The sequence below is a fragment of the Zingiber officinale genome, chromosome 6A (genome assembly GCF_018446385.1).
Source record: "Zingiber officinale cultivar Zhangliang chromosome 6A, Zo_v1.1, whole genome shotgun sequence".
NCBI classification, from domain to species: Eukaryota; Viridiplantae; Streptophyta; class Magnoliopsida; order Zingiberales; family Zingiberaceae; genus Zingiber; species Zingiber officinale.
The window spans coordinates 8,314,995-8,332,819 of NC_055997.1; the positions used below are offsets into that span (position 1 = coordinate 8,314,995).

The 17,825-nt window shown below is 34.2% G+C and overlaps 1 long non-coding RNA gene across 1 annotated transcript; it reads right to left on the reverse strand.

The window, feature by feature from the left end:
- Window positions 1-3,019: 3,019 nt before the first annotated feature.
- On the reverse strand, window positions 3,020-5,326 carry LOC121993699. The gene is made up of 3 exons (XR_006115370.1): window positions 4,086-5,326; window positions 3,790-3,868; window positions 3,020-3,346 (listed from the first exon to the last, which is right to left on the reverse strand). It is a non-coding gene; the product is annotated as an uncharacterized LOC121993699 (long non-coding RNA).
- Window positions 5,327-17,825: the final 12,499 nt, after the last annotated feature.

The window sequence follows — 17,825 nt, forward strand, 5'->3', positions numbered from 1 at the left end:
AGTCGAAAAATCATTTGTAATCTTACTTCCTTATAATATTTAGCATTCTTATGTTTGAGTCTTATATTGCAATCTAAATAACCATCCTAATAAATAATTTAATAAAATAAAATTTATACTTTACAATTCTTCTCCAATTAATAAAACATTAAAAGAAATAAATAATTTACTCCTCTTGGAGTATTATTGCTTTTGAGAAAAATAGAGTAGAGAAAATAGGGAGGAATAAGCAAAAGAGGAAAATTGCACCTTATTTATTAACAACCTTGACTAGTTTCGATGAGTTTGGCAACAACACAAAGAGAGCAAGGTAAGACAAAATATGATTATTCTTGCGGTGCTAATAAAATCCTAAAAAACACGAGAAGAGGAAGAAGATGCGAGGGTCGAGGGATGCTCTTGTTGCTGAAAGAGGGCAGTAGTTGATGCTGCATTTCTTGCTTACCAGAGAAGAAAAGAAAACTCTTGTGCTCAAGAAGAGGAGAGGAAAAAGTGGTAAGTTTACTACTATTGGAGAAGAAGCAAATGGGGAAGAAGAGTAAGATAAAAATAAAAGAGAGGAATGGACGAAAGGGTAACATAAGGTACAATGGGTCAGGGTTGCAACATGCTTACAGAGAAAAGGGTGAGAAAAAAAATAAATAAAAAGTTTACTAAAAAAATATCCTAATTCTTTTTAAATCGATCGAACTCGTTTAAATTTTAAATTTGGTTTGGCTATAATATAACCAAATCAACTCTAAATCAATTATTTTTTGAACTAACGTAATCCTTATCTCTGCACTAGTTAGTTCAAACCTAATTCAATTTTAATTTAGCACTCTCACTTCATATCCTACGATTTAGTTTATCTGTTTATTATTATATATTTTATTTTTAAAATTCAATACTTAATATTTCAAGTTATGATATTTTCTAATAAAAGTGGTACTAATGGATAGCTTAGGTCATGGTCTTTTCAAATATGTGATCGCCTTCAATTTTTGAAAATGAACGGTGATGAATCACCCCATCAAAGTGATGATGAAGACTTTCAAATATATAATATTAATATTTTAACAAAATATGAGAGGGGCAGTTGCACCCCCTCTCGTCTATGTGGCTACACCCCTGGCCACAATTCAAAGTTATTATATTTAAAAAATTTAAAATTTAAAATTTATTTAAAAAAGGGCTTGCACTCATTTAAGTTGTCTATGTATCCCCTTAAGGTATAGGGGAATCAAAGTCCACGTAGTTCTTTTATATTTTTACCCTTTTACATTTGAAAGTAACTTTGTCACTACTCACTTTTATTTTCTGTTCCTGTTGTATTTGTTCCTTTGATATCAAAACCTTCAACTTTGTCATCTGAAAGTTACATTCCTTGGATTCTTTTCTTAGCTCTGGTCCAATCGTCGAGTAATAGTTGGGCTTCCAATGAGTCGGGAGACAAAGTTAATCACACTGAGCGTTTGCTCTACAACAACAGTTGACACTGGACAAGCTAAAATTTCGTTGGTCATCACGGGGAGAACAGGAAAACTTTAAGCCTTCTGCGACTACCATTTTAAGATATCAAAATTTTCCCTATCTGCTTCATTAAAATCAAAAGAAGTCATAAAATAATTCTCAAGTTCCTATGTGAAACTTGAGGATTTTTGTGAGCGTTTCGTCCGTTCTTTTAATAAAAATTATATTTTTGTAAATTTTAAATTACTATTAGTAGTTTGTTATATTTTAGAAATATTAGTTTGTGTTCCATATTTTATATAATATTGATTATAAATATTATATAAATAATTCTAACATTATATATAATATTAATGAAATCAGGAGAAGAAAAATCTTTAATTGGAATTGAAACATCATAATATAAAGTTAACATTATTTCTCGTAAAACTTCTAATTTAAGTCTAGGATCTAAAGCAAGTGTAATTAAATAAATTTCAAGAATAAAATAAAAATATTTTTTACATTTAGTTTTCATGAGTTATATGTAAGAAGATAAAGATTTATTATTAATATGTTCATTTAAAACTAATACTATATTCAAAAAAATTTCTAAAACTAATTGAGCAGTAAGATAATAAACATCATAAAGTTATTCGATTGTATCATTAAATACTCTTAAAATTTCACAAATATTTCATTGTTGTGAAAATAAATATATATCAGTATTAGTATTTCATGCAAAAAAATGAACATAATATTTTTATATTGAAATGAATCTTGTAATAATTTGTATGTTGAATTCTAACGTGTTGTTACATTATATGGAAATTTTTTAGATCTCATTTCATTAGTTTTATAAAATTTGCCCCATTATTTTATTATAGATGAATGCGATCATAAATAAGAAATTATAATTTAATATAATTTTCTAAAATTTTTAATCCATCTTGAACACATATAAATTTAAAACATGGCATACACAACGAATATAAAAATAATAGACCATCAATAATAGGTTAACAAATAAATTTTAGATCATCTACACAAGTGGTATTGAAACTAACATTATCTCATGATATTGAAAATATTTTATAAGTTAATTCATATTCTTCTAAACACTACAAGAAAACAGGGCTTCAGAGACGAAAAAATTCGTCTCTAAAAGTCATTTTTCTGTTTCTAAAGAAAGTTTGAGACAGAATATTCCGTTTCTAAAATCCGTTATTGAAAGCCCCGTTGCTAATTCAAGAGACGAAATTATTCCGTCTCTAATTTAGAAACCGATTAGAAAATCGTTTATAAATCTGTTTTAAATTGACCAATGAAATTAGTTTAAAATATAAATTTCATCTCTAAATTTTGTTTTAAATCCGTCTTAAATAACATGTCAAATGTAATTTTAATCGGTTTATAAATTTAATTATATAAATCCATATATAATTTTATTTTTAAAATTTATTTCTAATTAAAAATATTTAAAAACTAATTTTTAAATCTAAGAGCATCATACAATTAACATTGATAAATAAAAAATTTACATCATCCAAGCAAATTGAATTAATACTCAAACAATAAGAAACTGTATAGATTTTTAAATCTCACCATAAGTAATTTAATTTTTACATTGTCGATCATGATGCCCATGGGACCAGATCCTCCTAGATAAAATTGATTTGTATATTCTACCTTTTGAATCATTTTACGAATCATCTTCTTGAGATTTTCTTCTCTTTGTCTACCTTTCTTGATAAGCTTTTCCTCCCTTTCCTACTTTTTGTGATAACGAGCTTCAAATTTATTCATTCAATAATTTTTTCCTCCATCCTCTTGCTAGCAGCATGTCTTCGAACTCCATGAGATGAATTGTTTCTCTTGTAGAAAGTAACAAACCAACCAATTTTGTTGAGACAATCTAGCAAATTAAAATATAAAACCAGTAAGTCTTACAATCCCAAATTTTCAATACAAATAAATTGAGATTATACAAAAGCCATAATTAACATCATTGTTAATCCACTGATTAGTTCATAGTTAGGTGGCAATGCTAAGAATCAATAAATCTATTCATGAAGACTATTGTCTCTAAAATAATAAAGATCACAAAACTATGAACATTAGGTTAGTGTGAATAAGAAAATAGAATACAAGACAATACAAGAGGCTTGCTAGTTTTTTTTATCGCACATTGATTAATTTAAAACACAAGCTAAAAAAAAATCCACAAACACAATACCAGATGAACTCTAAACACTACTTAGAAATAATTTTGTGACAATAGTAAACTAAACTATAACAGATATAAGAAAATAGTACTAAGTAAATGATTAAAAGATGATTCTGAATATTATCAAATACCTTATTAATCACCTCAAGGAACTACTCAATCTTATCAACAACATCAGTTCAAAGAAGCTACCTGCATTTCAAGTAAAACCTGAAAAACCCCATAAGCAAAAACATTAAATACAAAAGAGACTTTTGAATTGAAATTTGAACATCGAATAGTCACAACTAAAAGCAGAAAGAAAACATAAATAATCATTTTTTTAGAATCAAAAGTAGCTACTTAAATAATCATAGTATTTAGTGCATTTGATAAAAAAAACATATCATTCCAAAATGTAAATAAAATAAAATAATTTATGACTTACATATTGCTCTTGCATAAGTATCCTCATCCACTTGACCTCCTCTATGCAATAATGTGAATGTCATATAAAATAAAAATAAGAAATAAATTAAGATTTGAGAATGACTATTAAATTATAACTTACACCATACCCTTAAAAAATTTTATTTAATAATCATACTATAATTATTCCAAGCCTTAAAAAACTATACTAAAATTATTTCAGACCTACAGTATCATAATGCATCCATATCCTTCGAACAATAATTTTATGAAATTTTTTCTAATTGAAAATATGTCAATAAAAAGATGAATAGTTTGGTGCATAGTTATAGAATTTGACTTTAGCAATTCTAAATGGATAACATGCTCAAAATCCTTAGATATAGGTAATCCATTAGCACGATCAAGAACAAGAACAAATATCAACTTTATGTCTAATGAAATTCTTACTTAACAAAAAAAAAGTCATTGCCCCAATATCTGACAAGCCAAAAAATATGATAACAAAAAAAAGTTATACAATTTCCATCAAGCATGCTTCCTAATGCAGTGAGATAAAATGGAGACCGAAAAATTTAGTACAGTTTTACCTTTAGGAAGTTCTATAGAAGAATCACTCATAGGAATCTTCCATATACTAAACTTATGTGATTATAGGCTACAATAGCACAGGCACCTGCGGTGTAGGTGGTGACTTCGTGGAACCGCAACAACGCAATGTGAAGGTGGCGCATACATCGGAGTAAAGATGGTGGTAGCTAAGGAACTGGTTAAACACGGTGTTGCAGTTTCTGCCGAGTATGTATGCGAGCCAAATCCACCACATCCCAACTGTCGCAACTCTCTGTTGCATCCTCCATCGCCATTCAACAACCCAAAAACCTAAACAATAGCCAAAAAAAGGAACTTTGGGGTGTGAGAGCTCTCCCAAAACCTTGAATTCAAACGACCAAGGGAAGAGGTTCTCGATCGGAGATGAGCTTGTACTAGTAGCTTGGTTGATGTGGGGAGGAAGATGGGGAAGAGGTCGACAGTGGTAAGGGGTGGACTTGAAGCAAGGAAAAGGATTAGGGTGGGGTGGGGCGTGGGTACAAGCGACTAGGATTCTGCGAGAAGAGAGCTTGGAAGTCGGAAGGAGGTAGGATAGGATGGAAATTGCTTCCTCGTCTAATCGGATTGATCTAGGTGGTGGTGAGGAGGTAGGCGGCGGAGGGCTCACGCCAAGGAATAAGGAAGGCAGTAGGCAGCGGGGAATACGGAGGCAGGTTAAGGAACGGTAAGAAAAAATAAAATCTAGGTTTAATTAAAAACCTAAGGGAACAAAATATCATCATTTTTTATTGACTAATTAAATTATGTTTGATGAATTAATTAATTAATTTGGATTAATCAATTTATTTTAATAGAAATCTTGATAAAACTTTTATTTTTTTCGATTAATTCATCTTTTTATTATAGTGAAACAAATTAATAATTTTGTATCAAATCCATTTATGATTTATATAAATCTTAAACAAATTTTATTTATGTCTTAAAATTTTCATTAAATTTTAAACAAAATTTTTAATCAAAATTATATGGTTTCAAATTCTGTTTATAATCTATATTTATTTTTGTTTATAAATATTTATTTAGAGTTTCGTTTCAAATTCATTTTAAATTTCATCTCTAATTTCTTTTCAAATATTATATTTTATTAAAGTGAAACGAATCAGTAATTTTGTAGCAAATCAGACTCTAATTTACTTAAATCTAAAACAAATTTTAATTCTGTTTCAAAAATCTGTTTCTGAAGCCATGTTTTCTTGTAGTGAAAATTAAATATAATAATTATGCGATGTTATGAATATTATGTGATTCATTGAAAACTTTATAAGCTAACAAATATTTTTAGAAATTCCAAGAGTTATCGATCCAATGGAAAGTCACACCCGTCTATGAATGTGTTTGCCAATAATCACTTCAAATGTCAGAACATAAAGAAACTTTATTATCTAATTTAATAAATTCATCAATTAAATTCTTTTTTTTTCTTATTTTATTAATTTTTTAATTGTACAAGTAAGTGTAGTCCTAGGAACACATTTAGCACATGAATTAATATATTCTTTACAAAAATCTTCAAATGTATATTTAGATCCAAAATTAAAAAAAAGATATTCTACAGAAAAAAATTTAGCTAATAATTCTCTTAATGTATTATCCGAATATAAAAATAAATTAGAATTAGTACTACCGCTAGTTGAAAAAAATCTAGATAATTGTGTTTGAGAACGGTCGAGTCTATATTTCGTCGGGTACTTCGTTTCTACATGTCATTTCAATGATCCATAGCTGCTTATATTTTGCACGCAATTCTTATAGAAAACATTGTAGTCTTATATTTTGCACGCAATTCTCTCGACGACAATTCTCTCGATGAAAGAGTGACCTTTTCAAAATGTTTAGTAAAATAGAAGACTTTAGAGGAAGAATTTCTCGAATTTTAGAAGTAATTGCATCAGTACTTTCTTGTATTTCGGGTGTCAGATTTGGAAGGTGCTCGATCTCATCATCGGTGGATTAAATGTTGGGATCCTCGCGCGGATTAATTATTTCTTTTCCCTTCCGAGCTCGAGATGATGCACCTTCACGACCTCCTTCCATTGTAATTGAAAATTGGAAACAAAGGTGTATAGAAATGGAGATGAAGACGTATAGAGAATACGAAATTGAAATTAAGAGTAGAGAAGATTTGTGTGAAAAAGATGAAATAAACTCTCTATTTATAGAGTTTGGATAGTAACGAACACTAAATCATAGTCATTGATCAAAACACAGTTAAATAATCTTAACAATTGAAAAAAAAAATATCCAAAAAACCCCCCACCCCCCTCAACAGCTAGGAACCGTCAATGACGCTTCCAACTAGCAAAAAAAAATTGGGTAAACCGGGGGTCGCCGATTTTTGACTTATGGAACAGGAACCGACTCGACATCCTGCCGGGCCAGTTCCGATTGGGCCTGGTGAACCGGGTCAACGGGCAACTGACCCATTGACTTGGTTATGAGCCTAGGCTAGGTCCGGGCTGGACCTGGCCTGGGGTCGGGTCTACTGCCACCCTAGCTCTCTCCTTCCACTCCCACGCTCGCTTCTGCATCCCCTTGCCACTCTCTTCCCCCATCACCACCTCCACGGATCGGCTCAATCAGCTCCTCGGGCACTACCAATCCGTCAGCTCTGATCTCCACTGTGACCCCTATCCCCCATTCATCCTTCACCATCTTCGCATTCGACAACTGGTCTAACAGCTGGGGCACACCCACTATGTGAAAATGGACAATAGACTTCAGATATTATCTGAAGTAATGACTAGATAATTACCGAAGTGTTAGAGTGTATACTAAAAGCCTAGCTTTTGGTATAAACATTTATCTAGAAATAAGAATCACATTGGTCAAATGTCTACATTTATGATAAATGTAGTTGCTCAATTAATTTATATTGTAGATAACATGGTGTGTAGTGTCACACACAGAAGATCATGTTATTGGTTCCTTATAAATTATAAACAGTAGCTCACGACCAAAATGGAAAGGAACAAACCATTAGAAGGTCGTAGTGTAATTAGGTATTAGTTTATCTTGACTATATAATTACACTAGTACACTCAGAGTGTATTGAGTAGGACCATTTGAGGTAGTTCCTTTTATACTGACTTTATAAAGGAACAAAGACCTCGGTTATTATGGAAGTGTGTGCTCTTAATCCTAATATAATAACAAGCACATATATTTGATATTTATTTCTTTAATTTATCAATGGGTGAGATTTAGTTCGATGAATCAATAAGCCCGATAAGTTGGGAAATGGTATCACTTATAGTGTGTGTTGTTGATTATAGAAGGAAACTGTGTCCTAGAGATACTAGGTTGATAATGTCCTCAAGAGGAGCTCATAAGGATTGTCATGTTAAACCCTGCAGGTGGACCTAGTCTGACATGGCAATAAGGTTGAGTGGTACTACTCTTGGACTTAGATATTAATTAAATAAATTGTCAGTAACTCACTTAATTAGTGGACATTCGATATCTTAAACACAGGGAGACTAACACACTCATAATAAGAAGGAGCCCAAAAAATGTAATTTGGGATTGGTGCGGTAGTTCAATAATAGTTCTCTAGTGGAATGAATTATTATTGATAAAATTAAGTTGTGTGTTCGGGGCGAACACGGGATGCTTAATTTTATCGGGAGACCAAAACCAATTCCTCCTCTCGGTCCCTATCGTAGCCTCTTATTTATAGAGTACTATACCCACCTATACCCACCTTCTATACCCACCAATAGGGGGCCGGCCAAGCTAGCTTGGGAACCAAGCTAGGGCCGGCCCTAGCTTGAACCCAAGCTAGTGGGGGCCGGCCAAATTAATTTAAAAAGGAATTTTAATTTTAATTTTTATTATGTGGGAGATATAATTTATTAAAGAGAATTAAAATTAAAATATCTCTCTTGTAAAAGATCTACAAAAGATTAAAGAAAGAGATTAGATCTCTTTCCTTATTTGTAGATTGGTGAGATATTTTATTTTCTTTTTAAAAATTATTCACATGTTGTAAAATTAAAATTATAGAAATTTCCTTTTATCAACCATGAAGAGATTTTGAAGAGAAATTTTATTTTTTAAAATTTCTGGAAATAAATTAGGAAGTTTTAATTGTTGATTGAAACTTGTCCAATTTGATTTCATTGATGTGGCCGGCCATAAGATTTCAATTGGGGAAATTTTATTTTATTTTTCTCAATTAAATCATGTCAAGAAAATTGAGGAAATTTTATTGTAATTAAATTTCCTAATTTGCCTAGGCCAAGGAATATAAAAGAAGGGGTGAGGGTGCCTTCATTGAACAACCTCTATTATTTCTCTCCCTCTTTTATTCCTTGGAGTGGCAGGCCATCCTCTTCCTCTCTCCCTCTTTGTGGTGGCCGAAATTCTCAATGGCTTGGAGCTCTTGTGGCAGCCGGATACTACTTGGAGAAGAAGAAGAAGAAGAAGAAGAAGAAGGAGAGAAAGCTAGCATCTCTTGGAGCTTGGTTGGTGTTTTGTTCTTCATCCTTGGTAAAGTGTAACGACCCACCTTCTACTACTAGGCTGTAAGGCCGATCGCTACAGTTATGCTGTGCTAAATGACTAATGCGGAAAAACTGGATTGATGAAAATCTTACTAAACTGATTTCTATAAAATCTAAACTTAACATTCTAGGTGTACCTAAGGGTTGTACACCTGTTAGGGAAGACAATCTATGCCTCTCAGATGACCTGCTAGTTGTAATCAGGCATTTCAATCGATCCCTAGATCGATTGGGTTGTCGGATCGATCCCGTGATCGACCCCACTGACACTGGCACGGAAGTAAACTCTCTGGATCGGTCGGCTGACCGATCCATAGGCTGTCGCTTCTGTACATGGCTGGATCGGTCTACCGACCGATCCAAAAGTGCACTGATCGGTCGGCTGACCGATCCAGTGGCTCACTGATCGGTCGGCAGACCGATCAGCAAGCTTTGGTAACCTCTGTTCGCGAAGGCCAACTTTCTGTTCGCGACTGGATCGGTCGGCTGACCGATCCAGTGGCAGATACCAACCTTCTGTTTGCATCTGGATCGGTCGGTCTGTAGACCGATCAGAGTTCTGATTTCGCTCCTGGAACTCTGATTTCAGCACTTGTTCGTGCTAAAACATCACACAACAGTTATAGAATGCATGTAAAACGTTCTAATATCTATTAACTAGCATTCTAACATGATCTAGTGCAAAGCTTATTAATTCATAGCATTTAAAACCACTAGAACTGCATAAAAGTATCTTAAAACAAAAACTAAGTTCTTAATCTGCTAAACTCCCTAAGGATCTTTTATTCCAGTTCCTGCCACACACATCATCCTTTGCATTGTCCCCCAGCACCCTCTGCTAGTCCATCTTTCCTTTACCTTTATCTGCAGTATAAGGAAAAATAGTATCTGTAAGCTTAAAGCTTAGTAAGAAACCATCTACCTCACAAAAACATGCAACGATGCAAATATGATTTTAAATCATGCTGTTTGAAACATATGCTGGATATACTGAATAAACTAGCATGGCATGGCATATAAGCATACAATCATGACATATCTAAACCTGAACATAAAAACATGTATAACAACTGCACATAAAGTTATCATGCATATTCACAGGGAAAAACTAAACTGGAGCATGATACTGAATTGAAACTGAACTGCGCTAAAACTGATCTTAAACTATAATCACTGGATTAGATTAAGAGTTTGAAAGCTAATATCATAATAAGTGAAAATAGTAATCATGCTGTTTGGGCCCGACAACTGTACTTGCTATGCGCGCATCCCTAACTAGACCCGGGTTTGCAAGTCCCGAATTTAGTAGGGTTAACTAGGTTATCTAAACCTAGAACTAGGTTATCTAAACCTAGGGACCGACTATGGGAGCCCAGCCCAATGGATATCTAATCCAGTACAGTGCCACTGAAAATAAAATACTGAATAGCTACTAATTGCTTATTTTGCTGTTTCTAGGTTATCTGAACCTAGAGCTAGGTTATCTAAACCTAGAGGCGACTGTGGGAGCCCACCCATTGGACCGTAGTCCCATGTAAGCTGAAACTAAACTAACATACTGATTTAAATGCTACTAATGCATTTAACTGAGCTGTTAAACATAACTGAGGTGATATTTAGCTACACTAACATTTTGCCGAACACTTGGTGTGCTCCAACTCTCTCCTCTAATAGGGAGATCACCTCTAGGCACCCAACAATGTCTAGAATCTCCAACTAAAGGAGACCAACGTGTCCGGCCCGTCTAGAGGTGCTCAACTAGATCCCTAATCCTCGAGGAGGGTTTAAACACACCCTATGTGCCGAAAAAAAACTGCATATAGCTAAAACTAATGCGTAGAAAACCAAACGGAGCTATTATATTGCAGGTGAGGGGTTTCTTACCTCCTATTCGTAATTTCTTACGATTCAAATCGCTGGTTTTCCGATGGAAACGATCCTCTCGACGATCCACTAGTGTCTTCACGTTCCTCTCGCGGAGAAAAACCTTTTTCGTGTTGGAGTCATCGCCGGAAGAAGTTCCCTTGGCCCTTGGGGGCTTGGTGTGCCGTGAGAAGGAGGAGAGGGAGAGGCGGCGGTGAGGGTTTGAGAGGAGAAGGTGGCGTGAGGTTTTGAGAGGAGAAGGTTGCCGAACCAAATTAAACCAAAACCTACTTATGTTTTTAATTTATATTAAGTGGGTAACTAGGCCCAACTCAAATATAAATATAAATGTTCTCCTTCTCTTTCAGCACGGCCCTGCTGGGTTCAACCGGTTACTAACATTATCCCTAAACCATAGGTCTCGGGTTCGATTCCCGCCTAAGCTATTTTGCGGTTCTATTTATTTTTGCTGCTTCCGCTACTCGGAAAATTCCGGAAAAATATCTAAAAATTCCAGAAAAATCGTAGAATAATTCTAAAATAGTTTTGAGAATTTTCGGGCGTTATATAAAGCTTTTTGTGGTCGAACCTAGCTAGGAGGAGAAGAAGGTGGTTGGTGGTTTCTCATCTCGGAAGATCGTTGCCCACACAACGTTCGAGGTTAGAAGAGGAATACAGTAGAAGATCAAGAGGTCTTTCTAAAAGGTATAACTAGTAATTTTTCTTTCCGCATCATGCTAGTTATTTATGGAAATAATACCAAATACAAGAGACTTACGATTCTAGTATTTCGAATATGTTTTTCGAAGTTGTGTTCTTTTGTTTTATTTTTCCTTGTGATTTGATTGTTCTTTTCGGTTAACCTAAAGTTATTTTAGGAAATTAAATATTAGATTTCTATAAAAGGTTTTGTCTAGTCGGTGGTGGTTGCTCCCATATCCAAGAAGGTCATGTGCCTCGCCACGTCAGTACTGGGAACCAATTATGGAAACTAATATTTAATGGAATTAATAACTTAAGGTGATTTGGGTCGAACGTGTTAAGTTCCGCAGGAGATCCAAGTCAAAACCTAAAAGAACAAATAGATTAAGTTTTGGATCAAACGTGTTAAGTTCCGCAGGCGATTCAAAATTTAATTTAAAAGAACACATGGTAGCTAGGAAAAGGTTCAGACCTTTGTACAAAATTTTTGTACAGTGGAACCTCTAGGCTTTCTGAGTAGCAACCAACAATTGGTATCAGAGCTAGGGTTTTGCCTCTGTGTATTTGGTATTAGTTTAATTATGCACATGTCATACATAATTTAGGCAGGATAATAGTAGGATGTGCTAACTTTGTGGATGCAGGATCCAACTATTATGGCTTTTAGTTATTATGTGTGTGATTGGACCATTGGACATGTCAAGGGCATTTATATGTGTGTGCATGATTATACAGCAGGAGCTGTATTTAGTTTTATTAGGATTTTATTTTTGATCTAGATACATGTACATTCCTTTTATGGAATATAGGATCAAAAATGTAAAATTCTATTTATGTCGCGAATCGAATCTTGCAAAGCGTGGAACCTTCTAAGGACCAGAGGCGCAGCGGAACTAGGAGCAAGATGGACGCAAGAAGCTTGGGATGACAACACACGGAGGACAACTAGAGATAAAAGTCATAATAGTTGAAAATTAGATTTTCTATTTATTGCTTTTATATTGTGCTGTGTGTGCATGTTAGTTTACATATTTAGTAGGCTAGCATAGTTAAAATTCCTCATTTATAAATAACTAAGTGGGAGAGGGATTTTTAAGTAAATCCCATGGTCTCCATTACTGGTATGTAAGTGATGCAAACAAGCTTGCGCGTTGGCTCTGAGTGCCTTCCTCCATAACGGATGAGCTTGTTTGTGGATCACTAGAACAGACTTCCATTTTTGGATGACTATAGGAAGTTAATTAAGAGCGTGTGATCTTCCCCAACGGAAGGGGTATAATCTTATTAATGGACTTAGTGTCAAGTAATGGTATACACTTAGACACATCTAATAGTATCCTCCCCATTAGAGTCACTGCTATTATTTGTGTGACCAAATGATACCAACTATTAATTTTATTTGTCAAAAGTTAGGTTGGCAAGTTAATAAAATTAATGGGTTAAAACTCTCCTTTTACAAATGTTGAATTTGTATACGTCCACACTAACGTGGCATGCAAAATTCACGGTGTTTGAGATGTTGGTGAATTTAAATAATATTGTTTGAGGAATCAATATTTTTTTTTAAATTCAAAAGTTTTTGACCAAAGACAGATCAACTATTAATTTTATTCGTCATAAAGTAAAGTTGACGAGATAATAAAATTAATGAATAAAATCTCCTCTTCGATTTTGTATACATCTACACTATCGTGGTATACAAAATTCATGGGGATTTTTTAGGAGTTGATCTTGACCAAGTATTTTTGTGATTCTTAGGATTTAAAATGTTTGTCAATCCCCTAGTAGTCATACTATATAAAAGGCTTAGTAGTCCCAATTGTAATGATTGGAAATAGGACTTGGACATTAAGGTAGACTGTCTTCTTAAAACTAAGAACAACATGGGTGTATTTAATTCATTAGTTGAAACATGTTTAGTGGTGTTATCTACCAGAACCTGGAGTGTAGATACAGATGCCATTAATCATGTCCGCAATTCATTGCAGGGTTCCAGGAAACCCGGCAACTAAATGAAAATTAAAACACCGTCCACATGGGCACTATTGTAAAAATGGTAGCTGTTGCAGTGGGAGATGTTTATCTTTTGATAAGAATAAAACATGGATTTTTGAGTAATTGTCTTTACGCACCAAGTTTAGAAAGAACTAGTTTTCAGTTTCTAAACTATTCAAAGAACTTGATATTCTGCCTCTTTTAATAACAAAGTTGTTATTAAGAAAAAGAGGGAAGTTATCTGTTCTGGTATGTTGGTTGGTAATTTATAAATCCAATAACTCTCACGATGCAACAAATGGAAATTAGTAACACATCTTCTAACTTTAAGAGAAAGTAACCTTCGGAAATGAACCAATTATATCTTTGGCATCTAAGGCTAGGTTATATTAACTTGAGTATGATTCATTGGTAGCTGATGAACTTTTGGGTTTATTAGTAGTGGAAATCTTTCCAACCTGCGAGTCTTACTTGGAAGGAAAAATAACCAAGAAGCTTTCAAGTCTAAGGGGTATGGAGTCAAAGATATGTTGAAATTGGTTCATTCTGATTTGTGTGATCCTATGACTATCCAGACAAGAGGTAGTATTGAATATTTCGTCTATTTTATAGACAACTATTCAAGATACAAATAAATTTACTTAATGTACCGCAAGACTAAGTACTTTGATTAGTTCAAAGAGTACTAGGCTGATGTGGAGAAACGACAAAGTAAAAAGACACTATGGTGAAATCATAGTGGCAAGTACCTCTTGGGAGAATTTAGGAGTCACTTATCAGAAGTAGGGATTCAATCCAAACTGGTACACCTCTACAGAATGGTGTAGTAGAAAGAAGGTATAGGACTCTTATGGAAATAAGTAGATTGATGATGAGTTATTTTACCAAATTCATTTTAAGGATATACTCTGGAAACGGAAGTGAACATAGTACCTTCCAAAGTCAGAACTCTCTACTCATATAGAATTGCTGAATAGGCGTAAGCTTATTTTGAAGCATATTTGGTAGTCCAACACATATGCTGAAGAGAGACAATGATAAGTTGGACAGGAATTCACTTGTTTGTGGGTTATCCTAGAGAAATGAAAGTAGGTTTATAGTCTTAAAAATCAGAAGGTCATTGTTAGCATCAATGACCAATTTTAGAAAAAGGACTATGTAATAAACCATGTGCCCATAAGAAAACTTGTTCTTAAGGAAATAATAAAAGACATGTCTAATCTAGTACCAATTGTACAAGATGAGATACCACAAGGAAACTGCAACACGTATCACAAATGATACACAATTGCAGAAAGTGCCTTGTCGTAGTGGGAGGGTTGTTAGGCAACCTAAAAAGATTCATGCTTTGGGAGAGTTTTTGGACTCGACATGAACCTGATCTCCGGACATATGACGAAGCACTCCAAGATAAAGATGCAATATCTTGGCAAAGAGTAATGAATAATAGAATTAGAATATATGTATTCTAATAAAATCTGGAAGCTTGTAGAACCACCAAATGGTGTAAAAGCCTTTGGGTATAAAAAGGTCTATAATAGGAAAAGAGGGATAGACAGGAAGGTAGAAACTTTCAAAGCAAGGCTAGATGAAAAAGGAAACTTTTTCAGCCATGCTTAAGTCTCTCCGGATTCTTTTATCTATTTGGCAAGTGGATGTCAAGACAGCATTCCTTAATGGAAGTCTTGAAAAAAACATCCATATAAAGCAACCAGAAGGGTTCATTGCAAAGGGCTAAGAGCATCTTGTGTGCAAGCTCAATCAGTCTATGGACTGATACAAAGCTTCAAGGTCTTGGAACATCCAGTTTATCAAAGTAACCAGACCTTTAGATTCATTTAGTAACTGGATAAGTCTTGTGTATACAAAAGGTGTGATGGAAGCGTGGTGGTATTTCTTGTACTATACGTAGATAACATTTTTGGTAGTTGGAAACAATATCAAAATGTTGTCAGAAGTAAGGGTATGGTTGTCCAAACAATTCGATATAAAGGACTTGGGAGAATGTATATATTCTTGAGATCAAAGTAATAAGGGATCGCAAGAAAAGAATATTTTACTTATTCCAAGCTTCATACATCGGAAAAATCCTTGCTCGTTTTAAGCATGCAAAACTCCAAGAAAGGTTTCTTACTTTTTTAGGATGGAGTAACTTTATCTAAAGATATGTCTCTGTAGACGTCAAAGGAGATAAAGGAAATAAAGGCAGTTCTTTATGCTTCGGCTATCGGAAGCCTAATATATTGCTATGCACGAGATCAGAAATCTGTTTTGCCAAGGGCATAGTTAGCAGATATCAAAGTAACCCTGGACAAGGATAAAGCATATATTGAAGTACCTTAGAGGCACTAGAGATTATATGCTAGCTTACAAGGCGATTAATTTGGTCCTAGTGGGTTGCATGGATTTTGGCTTCCAATCGGATAGGGATAATAATAAGTCAACCTCGGGTTTTGTGTTTACTTTAGAGGTAAAGACATAACTATGGAAGAGTGATAAGCATAGGTGTTTTCGACTCCACCATAGAAGCTTAGTATATGGCAAGCCTTTGAGGTAGCCATAAAAGTGAATGACTCAATAACCTCAAGATAGACTTAGATATGATTGGTTTGTCCAAAGATTGTTACAATTTATTGTAATAATGTTGGTGCAATAGCAAACTCAAGAAACCATAAGTCTATAAGGCAAGTAAACACAATAGAGCGCAAGTACCACCCAATACGAGAAATCGTATAAACGAGGAGAAGTTGTTGCTGCCTAGATTGCATCAGGTGATGACCTATAGATCCTTTCACTAAGTTCCTTAAGGCAAGAGCTTTTGATGGGCATGTTGAAGGGTTGGGAATCAGATGTATGGCAGCAGATATGGCAGCTTAGTCTTTTAGTATAAGTGGGAGATTGTTAGAGTGTATACTAAAAGCCTAGCTTTTGGTATAAACATTTATCTAGAAATAAGAATCACATTGGTCAAATGTCTACATTTATGATAAATGTAGTTGCTCAATTAATTTATATTGTAGATAACATGGTGTGTGGTGTCACACACAGAAGATCATGTTATTGGTTCCTTATAAATTATAAACAGTAGCTCACGACCAAAATGGAAAGGAACAAACCATTAGAAGGTCGTAGTGTAATTAGGTATTAGTTTATCTTGACTATATAATTACACTAGTACACTCAGAGTGTATTGAATAGGACCATTTGAGGTAGTTCCTTTTATACTGACTTTATAAAGGAACAAAGACCTCGGTTATTATGGAAGTGTGTGCTCTTAATCCTAATATAATAACAAGCACATATATTTGATATTTATTTCTTTAATTTATCAATGGGTGAGATTTAGTTCGATGAATCAATAAGCCTGATAAGTTGGGAAATGGTATCACTTATAGTGTGTGTTGTTGATTATAGAAGGAAACTGTGTCCTAGAGATACCAGGTTGATAATGTCCTCAAGAGGAGCTCATAAGGATTGTCATGTTAAACCCTGCAGGTGGACCTAGTCCGACATGGCAATAAGGTTGAGTGGTACTACTCTTGGACTTAGATATTAATTAAATGAGTTGTCAGTAACTCACTTAATTAGTGGACATTCGATATCTTAAACACAGGGAGACTAACACACTCATAATAAGAAGGAGCCCAAAAAATGTAATTTGGGATTGGTGCGGTAGTTCAATAATAGTTCTCTAGTGGAATGAATTATTATTGATAAAATTAAGTTGTGTGTTCGGGGCGAACACGGGATGCTTAATTTTATCGGGAGACCAAAACCAATTCCTCCTCTCGGTCCCTATCGTAGCCTCTTATTTATAGAGTACTATACCCACCTATACCCACCTTCTATACCCACCCAAAGGGGGCCGGCCAAGCTAGCTTGGGAACCAAGCTAGGGCCGGCATAAGATTGGTATATGGGTGGCCGGCCCTAGTGGGGGCTGGCCAAATTAATTTAAAAAGGAATTTTAATTTTAATTTTTATTATGTGGGAGATATAATTTATTAAAGAGAATTAAAATTAAAATATCTCTCTTGTAAAAGATCTACAAAAGATTAAAGAAAGAGATTAGATCTCTTTCCTTAT